This window comes from Triticum aestivum, chromosome 2B (genome assembly GCF_018294505.1).
Source record: "Triticum aestivum cultivar Chinese Spring chromosome 2B, IWGSC CS RefSeq v2.1, whole genome shotgun sequence".
In the NCBI taxonomy this organism is placed as follows: domain Eukaryota; kingdom Viridiplantae; phylum Streptophyta; class Magnoliopsida; order Poales; family Poaceae; genus Triticum; species Triticum aestivum.
The window spans coordinates 51,876,707-51,890,806 of record NC_057798.1 but is presented as its reverse complement, the minus strand read 5'-3'; the positions used below and the strand labels follow the sequence as shown (position 1 = coordinate 51,890,806).

The window sequence follows — 14,100 nt, the reverse complement described above, 5'->3', positions numbered from 1 at the left end:
GCGAGGATGGCAATTTTGACAAGTACGGCAATTTTCAGGCAAAAAACATTCATTTTTCCATGTGCACGTACCTGACGTTCGGTAGTTATCAGCGTCCTAAAATTATTGTTGCCGTTAACCTTCTTATAAGTATGTCACATGAATTCTTGCTTTGAAGAAGAGAGACTATGAGGTGGTTTGGAGCATGAAAAAAAACCCTGATTATTCATGTACGGAACTTCACAAATCTATATTTATGAGCATTCATAAAAAAACATCATGTTTCCTGATTCTCCAAAAATGTTTCTAAACTTTTTTACTCTCTCCGTTCCATATTATTTGTCGCTGATTTAGTACAACTTTCTTTTCGGTTTGTCCTTTCTTTGTCTCCCTTTCTTTTCGCTTTATCAAATATTCTATCACATTTTTTGCAATCTTTCATGATTTTTGAAAATTGATGTCCCCTTTTCAAAATACATTTTCCTTTTTCCGATAATATCTATTTTCTCTCTTTTCTATAGCTTTCGGTTTCATAACTAATACAACAACACATCATCAATCAAACCTCTTTGAGGCATAGGCAAGGGGGCAAATTGATCTGGTTTTGAAAATTGAGTGTCAACTTTGTCTCATTTTTTCACGGACCAAAAGTTAACCGAAAAATAATGCTTTGCTTTATTAAGTGGGCATAAGATTTTATGGGAGGAAAACACATTCATATATACAGTACCCTTTACAAAATTAACTAGTACAAGAATTTCGCCATACACACAGCTCAAGGTCAAAATAAAAATAATTCAACAAATATACAACAAAGAACAGTTGATTCTTTTTGTAGCCAATTATTGCCAGCAAATCATATCATTGTGGTCAAGCCTCAAGGTTTCTTCCAGTTTGTCAAATAGACAGGGTACAATGAAGAATGAACTTTACTTGTTACTACATTCTTAATAATAAAGAATCGGCGTGCTCTAACAGAGCAGAAATATTCATCAATCGTCATCACGGTGTTCAAGAAAAGCGTCTCTTATAGCAGAAAGTTTTGCACAAACATCTTTCATTCCAGGTAGTCCTGGCCATCTCAGGCCCGGCCCTGTGGGCCCACCCAGGCCCAGCCCTAAAATCCAGGGCCTAGGCCCGATGGGCTTGCCCGTGGGCCGGGCTTGGGCCTGAGTTTTGAGCCCACCAGCAGGGCCTGGATGGACTTGGGCTTGGCATATTGGCATTTTAAGAAAGAGGCCCGGCCCACGGCCCTAAGCCATAAGGGCTTTTCAGGGCTTTTTACCAGATGGGCCGGGCTTGGGCTTGAAAAGTAGGCCGGATGGTAGGGCCTGGGAGGGCTTGGGCCTCGGTTTTCTATCATGGGCTTTTTCAGGCCCGGACTGGCCCATGGCCAGATATAATTCCATGTCTGTCCTTCGGAGATTTCACAGTACATGACAGCCCAAGAGCAACCAGGGGTACAATATATCTTTGCGTCCATACTTCTGCACACCCTTGATACTCCTCATGTCCCATACGAGGATCTAAAATCTCCGCGACTCTTTCAGGGAACATGGATTCAGAGAAAATGGGAAGGGTAAGTCCATCAACAAACATATCATCGGTTGGTCGTTTTCCGGTAAGCAATTCCAGTAGAAGCACACCAAAACTATATGCATCAGCTCCTACAGAGATCTCATAACCCGTCCAGTTCTCTGCGAAGAAGCAATGCTTTAGAATAATGCACAGACATTAAAGACAAAGTATAATTAAGTGGAAATGGAAAAGCAAAATTCACCAGGTGCCATGTATCCAACTGTTCCACCAACATCATCCAGGCTTTCAAGAATAAACATATCCGGCGACAAAAACTTTGCTGAGCCAAAATCACTGCCGTGCGGTCATGTCATCGTCCAAAAGGATGTTCTCTGGCTTCAAATCACAATGGATCAAAGGAGGCGTTAGTTGGTTGTGGACATAATCAAGAGCAGAAGCCACATCTGCCGCTATGCATATCCTCTTGCCAAAGTTTAGCACTCTGCCTGGGATTCCATTGTGTTGCTCAGAATGTAACCATCTGTCAAGGCTGCCATTAACCATGAACTTGAATATCAGCGCTTTGAACTCATGATTTTGTGAATCAAGTGTCGAGCATACGGTCACAGGACACATTATATTTCTATGGCGGGTGTTTCATAGCACTTCACACTCAATAAAGTAACTATCACTTCCGCTAGGTTCACTCAAGTTGAAAACTTTGATGGCAACCAATCTCCTGTCGGACTTGAACCTACCAACATAAACTGACCCAGTAGAGGTTGAGCTAATAGTATGAAGCAAAGAAAACCAGTTGGTAGCTTTAAGAATGTCCTGATATGACACCCTCTTCAGCTTCTTCTCATCGTTGCGCGGAACTGTATGCACTTCTTTTCTCTTGTGATGGGTAACAAAACGAAACATCTTCTTGGACACAACAGCCAATTGTAAAAATGAGAATACCGCTCTCTTCCAAAGAGTGGGTAGAAACCATAGCAAGACTACGAAAGCAATAGTAAGTGGTGGTAGTACAACTAGCAGCAAGGTTGCCAGCGAGGACATATGATGCTTTGTTTTATTTGCTGAAGCTGAGATGCCAGGACAAATTGGTAATGCCAGCCTGGAGAAATTCGAACAGAGTCCCTTGTTATTATCCAGAAGTACTGCGGTAGAATTCTCAAAGATCCCACTTGTAGGAACAGCCCCTTCCAAGTTGTTATAAGATACATCAAGCTGCTCCAGCATATGAAGGTGCTCAAAGAATTCAGGCACGGCACCGGATAAGTCATTGTGAGAAAGATTAACATGCACGGTTGATACTAACTGCCATCATGCACGGTTGATACTAACTGCCATCTTGCTGGAATTTGTCCATGAAACTTGTTTCCTTCCATGTGAAGGGATGTTGGACTAGCACCAGCACCAACTGTACCAAGTTCCAGTGGCAGTTCCCCAGTGAGATTGTCGTGTGAGAAGTCCAGACCGAGGGAGAATGGAGGGTTAGCAAAGAGTTCGACTAGTATTGACCCATTAAGGCTGTTTCGAGACAAGTTTAGTTCAAGAAGTCCCTTGCACTGACCTAAACTACCAGGTACGTTACCAGTCAACTTGTTATCACTAAGATAAAGGTTGCCCAGTTGAGTAATGTCACCAACTGAAGAAGGTATCTGACCTGATAATTTATTCTTTGATAGATTTAGGATATATAGGTTTTGCAGCTTACCAATGGTAGAGGGTATGCTTCCAGAAAGAAAATTGCTTTCCATCATAAGTGAAGTGAGATTAACAAGATTGCTGATCTCAACAGGTATGGAGCCCGAAATTCTGTTTGACGCAAGTGATAAATCTTCTAGCATTGTGGAAAGATTAACAACTGCTACAGGTAAGCTGCCATTCAGAGCATTCCCTTCCAAGGACAACGCTAGATTAACACTGTACCAAGTTCCAGTGGCAGTTCCCCAGTGAGATTGTTGTGTGAGAAGTCCAGATTGAGGGAGAATGGAGGGTTAGCAAAGAGTTCGACTAGTATTGACCCATTAAGGCTGTTTCGAGACAAGTTTAGTTCAAGAAGTCCCTTGCACTGACCTAAACTACCAGGTATGTTACCAGTCAACTTGTTATCACTAAGATAAAGCTTGCCCAGTTGAGTAATCTCACCAACTGAAGAAGGTATCTGACCTGATAATTTGTTCTTTGATAGATTTAGGATATATAGGTTTTGTAGCTTACCAATGGTAGAGGGTATGCTTCCAGAAAGAAAATTGCTTTCCATCATAAGTGAAGTGAGATTAACAAGATTGCTGATCTCAACAGGTATGGAGCCCGAAATTCTGTTTGACGCAAGTGATAAATCTTCTAGCGTTGTGGAAATATTAACAACTGCTACAGGTAAGCTGCCATTCAGAGCATTCCCTTCCAAGGACAACTTTGTCAGCTGGGAGCAATTTGCTAGAGATGTAAGAAATGACCAGTCATGTGCTTCTAGCAAGTTCCCCCCTAAAACTAACTGACGCAAGTTTGCCAACGAACCAAGAGATGGCACAGAGCCATGTAACAAGTACTTCTTCTTCGGCACAACCCCCCTAAAGGGTAGGATGGTCCTTTTATTAAATAAGTACATCACCCCTATTGTACACGACGCAGTAAACTGGGCCAGCCCATCAACGATCTATCTCAAGTGGTTTGAAAGAGCGAAAAATAACACAAAATTTTAGCCTACGGCAGGAATCGAACATGGACCTCCCGCGAACAAACCAACGAGCAAAACCACTACGATGAGCCAGCTTTCTTGCCTAACTAACAGCGCGGAGGTTTAAGAACTATGAGCAGCGACATATTTGAACATTTTTGTGGAAATTTGAACGTGACCTCTTTTTAAACGCGGATATTTTTCAAAATTGGAAAGAAAACTATGAAAGTGGAAACAAAATTTCCCAAACGTGGAACACATTTTTAAACTCCGAACAATTTTTTTATAAAATGTGATTTTAGAATTCCGAATTTCTTTTGGAAACAACAACAATTTTGAAACTCTAAAGCTTTTTTAAATCCGGCCATTTTTCATATTTTTGAAATTTTTCAAAAAATAAAAATAAATATGTTGAACATTTTTTGAGCTTTGCGATTTTGAAAATGAAAAAGAAAACAATTCATGAACCTTCTTAAACACTCCCAAACCGGTAAAAACTGGCCTAGAACAATCTAGAGGTTCCCAAAACCGGCATCTACGGAGGCAACAAACAGATTAAATGGGTTGACGCATGTTCACTCGTAAGAATTGCGTATGTGGGAAATAACGACTGTTTGACGTAATAAGGGTCAAATAGGGTTTCCCCCCGATTGATGATGTCGCCTAGTTAGGCCAACACCTAAACAGTTTTTCTCTATTTTATTTTATTTTCACTTTTTTGATAATTCATTTTTCCTTTTCAAACTTTATTGTTCTTTTTGAAACTTGTTCAAAAATTTGGATTTTTTTGGAATACCCTAAATGTTCTTGTTTTCAAATATTTTTAGAATTTTAAAATATTCTGGAATTCAAAAGAAATCACGCTTTCGAATATATTGTTCATTGATTAAAGAAATATTTGTGCTTCAAAAAAAGTTGATAATTTCTTAAAATAGAACATTTTTCCAATTTTTGTTCAAAATTTTCATCAATTGTTGGAAATTTGTTACCAATTTTGGAAAAGGTGTTCAAACTTGTCAAATTTTCATGCGCAATTTATCGGTTTTTTTCATCGAGAAAACTCCAGAAAATGCAAAATCTGTTGGAAGCTCAATCAACTTGACATAGTGCCTTGAATTGACCATATAAGCTCATGGAATAAATTTGGGTCATGTGAGAGATGCCGAAAACAAGGTGGTCTCAAACGTACCCTTCTCACCTACGCAAACACTCTCTGTTGAATATGGTCTATTTTTAGACATGCATAAAGATTGTGGTGCCACCGCCGTTGGCGAGAGGGCGGCGGCGACACCAAGCAGCCGACAGGCTTCATCCCGAGTCCTCCTTCTTCCACCCCGTTGCAGAAGTCTTAATCATTACGTCCCTACTTCCTCCAGAACATAGACGATTCTACCTCAACGGAAAAGGTAGACGTGTCAGAGTGGTTCCAACGCATAATGTAGGAATCTCATCATATTTACCGCGCTTCGGCGCCGAGGTGGACGGTGGCCATTGGATATGGAGAGGAGGACAAGGGGAAGGATGTGCCCAAGTGTGAATGCCACAAAATTAGAACATATGACCTTTTGGGAGAGGGGGGGGGGGGTGCAAAAAGTTGTCACATCGAAGTAGTCAACCTCCCACCCGGATGCAAGTCAAAACTGATGCAACGTGGAATGGGTAGGACTGCGAGCAACACATGTGGCAAACTTTTAGGACCCATATATGAATTTACATAGTATTCAGACTAATATGACACACACCAAATATTTTTTAGACTTATGGTGTATTTTTACTCTTAAAACAATGTTGCCATTTACAAAAAAAATCACAATTTTCAAAAAGTTCTAGATTACAAAGTTTTCTCACAAATTCAAAAAGTAAACTAATTTGCAAAATTTATTCACATATTCAAAAAATGTCCGTGGAGTTTCAAATAACGTTTGGACTTTCAAAATTTGTTTGGAATTAAACAAATATTGCTGCGTTCAATTTTTTGTTCACAAATTCAGAAAAGTGTTCGATGAAATCCAATAAACCTTTTTGGTTTCAATTTTTTGTTCGACTTGTTGAAAAAATGTTTGAAAATTCCAATTGTTGTTCGTGTTTTCCAAAAATTATTGGTTTTAAAAATGTTGTTCGTACTTTTAAAAAACTGTTCATGTCTTATCATTCTGAACAATCTTTTAAGGACACGAACATTTTTCAAAAATTCATTTACTTTTTCTGAAAATGTGATTTATTTTTTCAATTTATGAACAAAATTGGAAAAAACGAACATTTTATGAAATTTTGAACAAAATTAAAAGCATTAAAATTTTGTTAAAATAAAAAAAATTGAAATAGGAAAAAGAAACAAAAATTAAAATAGAAAAGAAAAAGAAACAGGGGAAAAATGGTTCGCTACACTAAACCCGTCGCTGTGATCATTCTGATTGCTAGCGTTTCTTTATTAGACACAGGAGGGGGTTGTACCGAAGCGGAACTCGTCTGTTTCGGTAGACCCCCCTTAAACACATCGATTGCTCAGATTATCCCATACCCCTTCATAATTAAGAATAAGATTGTCCTTTTTAAAAGTACGTCGTAAGACCTCGTATACAAATTGCACGGGCCGGCCCATTAAGCCACGTCCAATATAATCAACGTAAAAATATTAAGAAAAAGGACCACATGACGAATTGAACTCAAGACCTCACACTTAGAGCCATACGCTGCTAGCCAGTTAACCCCACAGCCGTTTGTATTATTTTGTAGTGCGAAATATATAAGAAGACACAACAGTGTTCACATATAAGAAATATTTTCTGAAAGAAAAGTTCGAAACTCTAATTGAAAAAATGTGAACAATTTTGAAATGCCGAATATTTATTGAATTTATGAATGGAATTTGACCTAACATTTTTTGAAATTTGAACAAAATTTCAAAACATGAACAATTTCCAAACATCTTTCAAACATGAACAATTTTTAAAATTTGTTGTTTTATTTTTACGGTTATTGTTTGTCCTGTTTTCCTTCTATTTTTTCTCTTTACTTTATTTTATTTTCTTTATTAAAATTCATGAACTATTTTTAAATCATGTACCTTTTCTGGAATCTGTGAGCTTTTCAAATTTGTGAATATTTTCTTAAATTTACAAACTTTGTTTTCAAATCCATGAACTTTTTTGCAAGCAGTGGGCATTCCCATGGTAGGCATCCATATCATATTTGAACGATTTCCGACACAGTATGCAAGTTGCGACACGTCTGGCCATTTATTGGCCTTTTTTTATCGAGAAATCTCCAGAAAATGCAAAATTTGTCGAAAACAAAAACAACTTGGTATGGGGCCTTTAATTGGTCATATAAAAGCATCCAAATGCCATAATTATTTGTTGGGCCTGCCTACATGTTTAATTGTGTTAAGCTAGCATGATAAAAGAAACATGTACTAACACCTACCACTGGTCATTTCTTTTTGTTCATTGTTTTTATATAGCTTACCGCTCATGCGGTCATGCCAAGTGGTCACCTACCACCGGTCACTGTAACATGAGAAAGCAATTTGTCATTATCCTGTAGTGAATGCATGGCCAATTTGATTGTTCGGAAGCAAAATATAACGGAGTACTAGTAGTTTGTTTGCAGCTGGAGTTCGCGGAGCTGCGCGCGGCCCAGAGCAAACGGGAAGCGGTGGATGGAATTTGTGCACAGCTCGAAGCCCTCGACCTGAAGATTTCTGAGCAGTCCGCTAGGCTGGATCAGGTATAGGTCAAGGTTGACCTATCTTGCGACACACTGGGGCAAGTGCAGCAGACGCACTTCCATGCGGTTCAGACGGGGAAGCAGAACGCGATGGGCGAGAGTTCCTCTCCCACAGCATCAGAAGTGTCGGATGGCATATTGGGGTCTGGCCCTGGGTTCACAAATCATGCTCCACCGCGTCCAGTTTAGGTACCGATCAAACCTGTCGAATTTCAGTCCCCTGTGCTACCGGCTGAGGAGGAACATACGGCAAAGCGCCAGTGGATGCCGAAAATGGATTTTCCAAGGTTTGATGGGTCTGATGTGCGAATTTGGCTGGATAAGTGTGAGGCGTTCTTCAGGCTGTACCACATACCTGACAGTTTTAAAGTCACATCAGCCTCGCTCTACCTGACAGACAATGCAGCTCACTGGTACCAGGCATTTAAGCAGATAGGTGCGTTGCACACTTGGGAGCAATTCTGTCAGGCAATTTTGCAAGAGTTTGACGTGAATGTGTATCGCCAAAAGATGAAGGACCTGATGATGCTCAAACAGACAGCTACTGTGGAAGAATTCAAGCAACAGTTCTTACAGTTGGTGTACACAGTCAAGTTATATGAGCCTACAATCAGCGATACATTCTTAGTCACTAGATTTATCATAGGGCTCAAGGAGGAACTCCATCAGCAGTGGAACTGCAAATTTCATCAAATGTGCAACTGACAGCTCTTTATGCATTTGTTCCAGAGGGTTTACTTTTGCAACAAAAATCCACCAAATCCAGTTTTCCCAAGACACAATATGCAAAGACAGAGAACAAGTCCAGTCTGGCTACAGGTGATTTGTGGAAAGCCAAACAACTTAAGGAATATCGTCGAGCGAATGGACTCTGTTATAAATGTGGGGAGAAATTTGCTCCTGGCCATATGTGCAACCAAGCACCAGCACCTGGTGCTCAACTCAAGGCAGCTGAACTAGTAGACCCACATGAAATAATCTCTGATGCTGTACTGGATGCTTTAGTGCAAGGAGGACCAGAGGAGTGTGCCATATTTCAGCTACAGCTATGTCAGGGGCAGCACATCCGAAAACAATACAATTGAGAGCTCTGGTGGGAAACAAAGTGGTGTTGATCTTAGTGGACTCACGCAGCACACACACATTTGTGGATCAGGCATTACCGAGCAAGGTTGCTGTCAAAACTGAAACACTGAAACAACCAATGCAAGTGAGGGTGGCTAATGGAAACATTATTCAGAGCACTGAAGTAGCACCTGGAGTCACTTGGTGGATGCAGAGCCACAGTTTCACCAATGCTATGCAAGTGCTGCCTTTAGGAGGGCATGACATTATACTAGGTATGGATTGGTTGGAACAGTGGGGTGTCATGCAATGTCACTGGGCAGACAAATGGATTCAGTTCCAATATGAAGGACAGACAGTTAGGTTGCAAGGAGTACTGCCTGCCCAACAAGAAGAAATTACTGAAGTTTCTGCTGATCAGTTGCTGAAGTGGGAAAGAGGGAATGAAGTGTGGGCTACTGCCTTACTAAACAGAATATTAATGGCACATGCCACCGAAATTCCAGCTGAAGTCCAACAGGTTTTGGACAGGAACAAGGAAGTGTTTCAAGAATCTCACAGTCTGCCTCCACACAGAGTTATTGACCACAATATCAATTTACTGCCAAATACTGTGCCTGTGAATTGCAGGCCTTACAGATACTCTCCTTTACAGAAGGATGAGATTGAGAGGCAAGTAAAGGAAATGTTGGATAGTGGTCTGATCACACCTAGTATGAGCCCATTTGCTGCTCCTGTGCTCTTGGTAAAGAAAAAAGATGGCACTTGGAGGTTCTGTGTGGACTACAGGAGATTAAATGCAGTGACAGTTAAAAACAAGTTTCCTATGCCAGTAATTGATGAGATTATTGATGAGTTAGGAGGGGCTAAGTGTTGGAAATATGCCCTAGAGGCAATAATAAAAGCATTATTATTATATTTCCTTGTTCATGATAATTGTCTTTATTCATGCTATAATTGTGTTATCCGGAAATCGTAATGCATGTGTGAATAACAGACACCAACATGTCCCTAGTGAGCCTCTAGTTGACTAGCTCGTTGATCAACAGATAGTCATGATTTCCTGACTATGGACACTGGATGTCATTGATAACGAGATCACATCATTGGGAGAATGATGTGATGGACAAGACCCAATCCTAAACATAGCACAAGATCGTATAGTTCGTTTGCTAGAGTTTTGCAATGTCAAAGTATCTTTTCCTTAGACCATGAGATCGTGTAACTCCCGGATACCGTAGGAGTGCTTTGGGTATGCCAAACGTCACAACGTAACTGGGTGACTATAAAGGTAGACTACGGGTATCTCCGAAAGTGTCTGTTGGGTGACATGGATCAAGACTGGGATTTGTCACTCCGTATGACGGAGAGGTATCACTGGGCCCACTCGGTAATGCATCATCATAATGAGCTCAGAGTGACCAAGTGTCTGGTCACGGGATCATGCATTACGGTACGAGTAAAGTGACTTGCCGGTAACGAGATTGAACGAGGTATTGGGATACCGACGATCGAATCTCGGGCAAGTAACATATCGATAGACAAAGGGAATAGCATACGGGGTTGATAGAATCCTCGACATCGTGGTTCATCCGATGAGATCATCGTGGAGCATGTGGGAGCCAACATGGGTATCCAGATCCCGCTGTTGGTTATTGACCGGAGAGTCGTCTCGGTCATGTCTGCTTGTCTCCCGAACCCGTAGGGTCTACACACTTAAGGTTCGGTTACGCTAGGGTTGTAGGGATATGTATATGCAGTAACCCGAATGTTGTTCGGAGTCCCGGATGAGATCCCGGACGTCACGAGGAGTTCCGGAATGGTCCGGAGGTAAAGATTTATATATGGGAAGTCCTGTTTCGGGCATCGGGACAAGTTTCGGGGTTATCGGTATTGTACCGGGACCACCGGAGGGGTCCCGGGGGCCCACCGGGTGGGGCCACCCATCCCCGGGGGCCACATGGGCTGTAGGGGGTGCGCCTTGGCCTGCTTGGGCCAAGGGCACCAGCCCCACTAGGCCCATGCGCCTAGGGTTTCCAAGGGGGAGGAGTCCTACTAGTGGAAGGCACCTCCTAGGTGCCTTGGGGGGGAGGGAAACCCCCCTTGGCCGCCGCACCCCTAGGAGATTGGATCTCCTAGGGCCGGCCACCCCCCTTGGCACCCCTATATATAGTGGGGGAGAGGAGGGACCTCATACCTTGAGTCCTTGGCCTTAGGTTGCCTCCTTCTCCCTCCCCAACACCTCCTCCAACTCCATAGCGCTTAGCGAAGCTCTGCCGGAGTACTGCAGCTCCATCAACACCACGCCGTCGTGCTGCTGCTGGTGCCATCTCCCTCAACCTCTCCTCCCTCCCTTGCTGGATCAAGAAGGAGGAGACGTGGCTGTTCCGTACGTGTGTTGAACGCGGAGGTGCCGTCCGTTCGGTGCTAGGATCTCCGGTGATTCGAATCACGTCGTGTTCGACTACATCATCCCCGTTCTTTGAACGCTTCCGCTCGCGATCTACAAGGTACGTAGATGCATCTATTCACTCGTTGCTAGATGAACTCCTAGATGATCTTGGTGAAACGAGTAGGAAAATTTTTGTTTTCTGCAACGTTCCCCAACAGTGGCATCATGAGCTAGGTCTATGCGTAGTTCTTCTTGCGCGAGTAGAACACAATTTGTTGTGGGCGTAGATTTGTCAACTTTCTTGCCGTTACTAGTCCTTTCTTGCTTCAGCGGTATTGTGGGATGAAGCGGCCCGGACCAACCTTACACGTACGCTTACGTGAGACCGGTTCCACCGACTAACATGCACTAGTTGCATAAGGTGGCTGGCGGGTGTCTGTCTCTCCTACTTTAGTTGGAGCGGAATCGATGAACAGGGTCCTTATGAAGGGTAAATAGAAGTTGACAAATCACGTTGTGGCTTTAACGTAGGTAAGAAAACGTTCTTGCTAGAACCCTAATTCAGCCACGTAAAACTTGCAACAACAATTAGAGGACGTCTAACTTGTTTTTGCAGCAAGTGGTTTGTGATATGATATGGCCAAAGTTGTGATGAATGATGAATGATCTATATGTGATGTATGAGATGTTCATGCTATTGTAATAGGATTCACGACTTGCATGTCGATGAGTATGACAACCGGCAGGAGCCATAGGAGTTGTCTTTATTCTTTTATATGACCTGCGTGTCATCAAGAAACGCCATGTAAATTACTTTACTTTATTGCTAAACGCGTTAGCCATAGTAGTAGAAGTAATAGTTGGCGAGCAACTTCATGGAGACACGATGATGGAGATCATGATGATGGAGATCATGGTGTCAAGCCGGTGACAAGATGATCATGGAGCCCCAAGATGGAGATCAAAGGAGCTATGTGATATTGGCCATATCATGTCACGTTTATTATTTGATTGCATGTGATGTTTATCATGTTTTGCATCTTGTTTACTTAGAACGACGGTAGTAAATAAGATGATCCCTCACAATAATTTCAAGAAGTGTTCCCCCTAACTGTGCACCGTTGCGACAGTTCGCTGTTTCAAAACACCACGTGATGATCGGGTGTTTTATTCAGACGTTCACATACAACGGGTGTAAGACAGATTTACACATGCAAACACTTAGGTTGACTTGACGAGCCTAGCATGTACAGACATGGCCTCGGAACACAGAAGACCGAAAGGTCGAGCATGAGTCGTATAGAAGATACGATCAACATGAAGATGTTCACCGATGTTGACTAGTCCGTCTCACGTGATGATCGGACACGGTCTAGTTTAACTCGGATCATGTAATACTTAGATGACTAGAGGGATGTCTAATCTAAGTGGGAGTTCACTAATAATTTGATTAGTTGAACTTAATTATCATGAACTTAGTCTAAAATCTTTGCAATATGTCTTGTAGATCAAATGGCCAACGTAGTCCTCAACTTCAACGCGTTCCTAGAGAAAACTAAGCTGAAAGACGATGGCAGCAACTATACGGACTGGGTCCGGAACCTGAGGATCATCCTCATAGCTGCCAAGAAAGATTATGTCCTACAAGCACCGCTTGGTGACGCACCCGTTCTCCCTGCAGAACAAGATGTTATGAACGCTTGGCAGGCACGTTTCGATGACTACTCCCTCGTTCAGTGCGGCATGCTTTACAGCCTAGAGCCGGGGCTCCAAAAGCGTTTTGAGAGACATGGAGCATATGAGATGTTCGAAGAGCTGAAAATGGTTTTCCAAGCTCATGCCCGGGTCGAGAGATATGAAGTCTCCGACAAATTCTTTAGCTGTAAGATGGAGGAAAACAGTTCTGTCAGTGAGCACATACTCACTATGTCTGGGTTGCATAACCGCTTGACTCAGCTGGGAGTTAATCTCCCGGATGATGCGGTCATTGACAGAATCCTCCAGTCGCTTCCACCAAGCTACAAGAGCTTTGTGATGAACTTCAATATGCAGGGGATGGAAAAGACCATTCCTGAAGTATTTGCTATGCTGAAATCAGCAGAGGTAGAAGTCAGAAAGGAACATCAAGTGTTGATGGTCAATAAAACCACTAAGTTCAAGAAAGGCAAGGGTAAAAAGAACTTCAAGAAGGACGGCAAGGAGGTTGCCGCGCCCGGCAAGCAAGCTGCTGGGAAGAAGCCAAAGAATGGACCCAAGCCCGAGACTGAGTGCTTTTATTGCAAGGGAAGCGGTCACTGGAAGCGGAACTGCCCTAAGTACTTAGCGGATAAGAAGGCCGGCAAAACAAAAGGTATATGTGATATACATGTAATTGATGTGTACCTTACTAGTGCCCGTAGTAGCTCCTGGGTATTTGATACCGGTGCAGTTGCTCACATTTGTAACTCAAAGCAGGGGCTGCGGAATAAGCGGAAACTGGCAAAGGACGAGGTGACGATGCGCGTCGGGAATGGTTCCAAGGTCAATGTGATCGCCGTCGGCACGCTACCTCTGCATCTCCCTTCGGGATTAGTTTTAAACCTTAATAATTGTTATTTAGTGCCAGCTTTGAGCATGAACATTGTATCGGGATCTCGTTTAATTCGAGATGGCTACTCTTTTAAATCTGAGAATAATGGTTGTTCCATTTTTATGAGAGATATGTTTTATGGTCATGCTCCTATGGTGA

At 42.3% G+C, this 14,100-nt stretch overlaps 1 pseudogene; it reads right to left on the bottom strand.

Moving 5' to 3' along the window:
- Nucleotides 1-856: 856 nt before the first annotated feature.
- Nucleotides 857-14,100, bottom strand: part of LOC123038927 (probable LRR receptor-like serine/threonine-protein kinase At3g47570) — a 39,723-nt pseudogene continuing 26,479 nt past the window's right edge.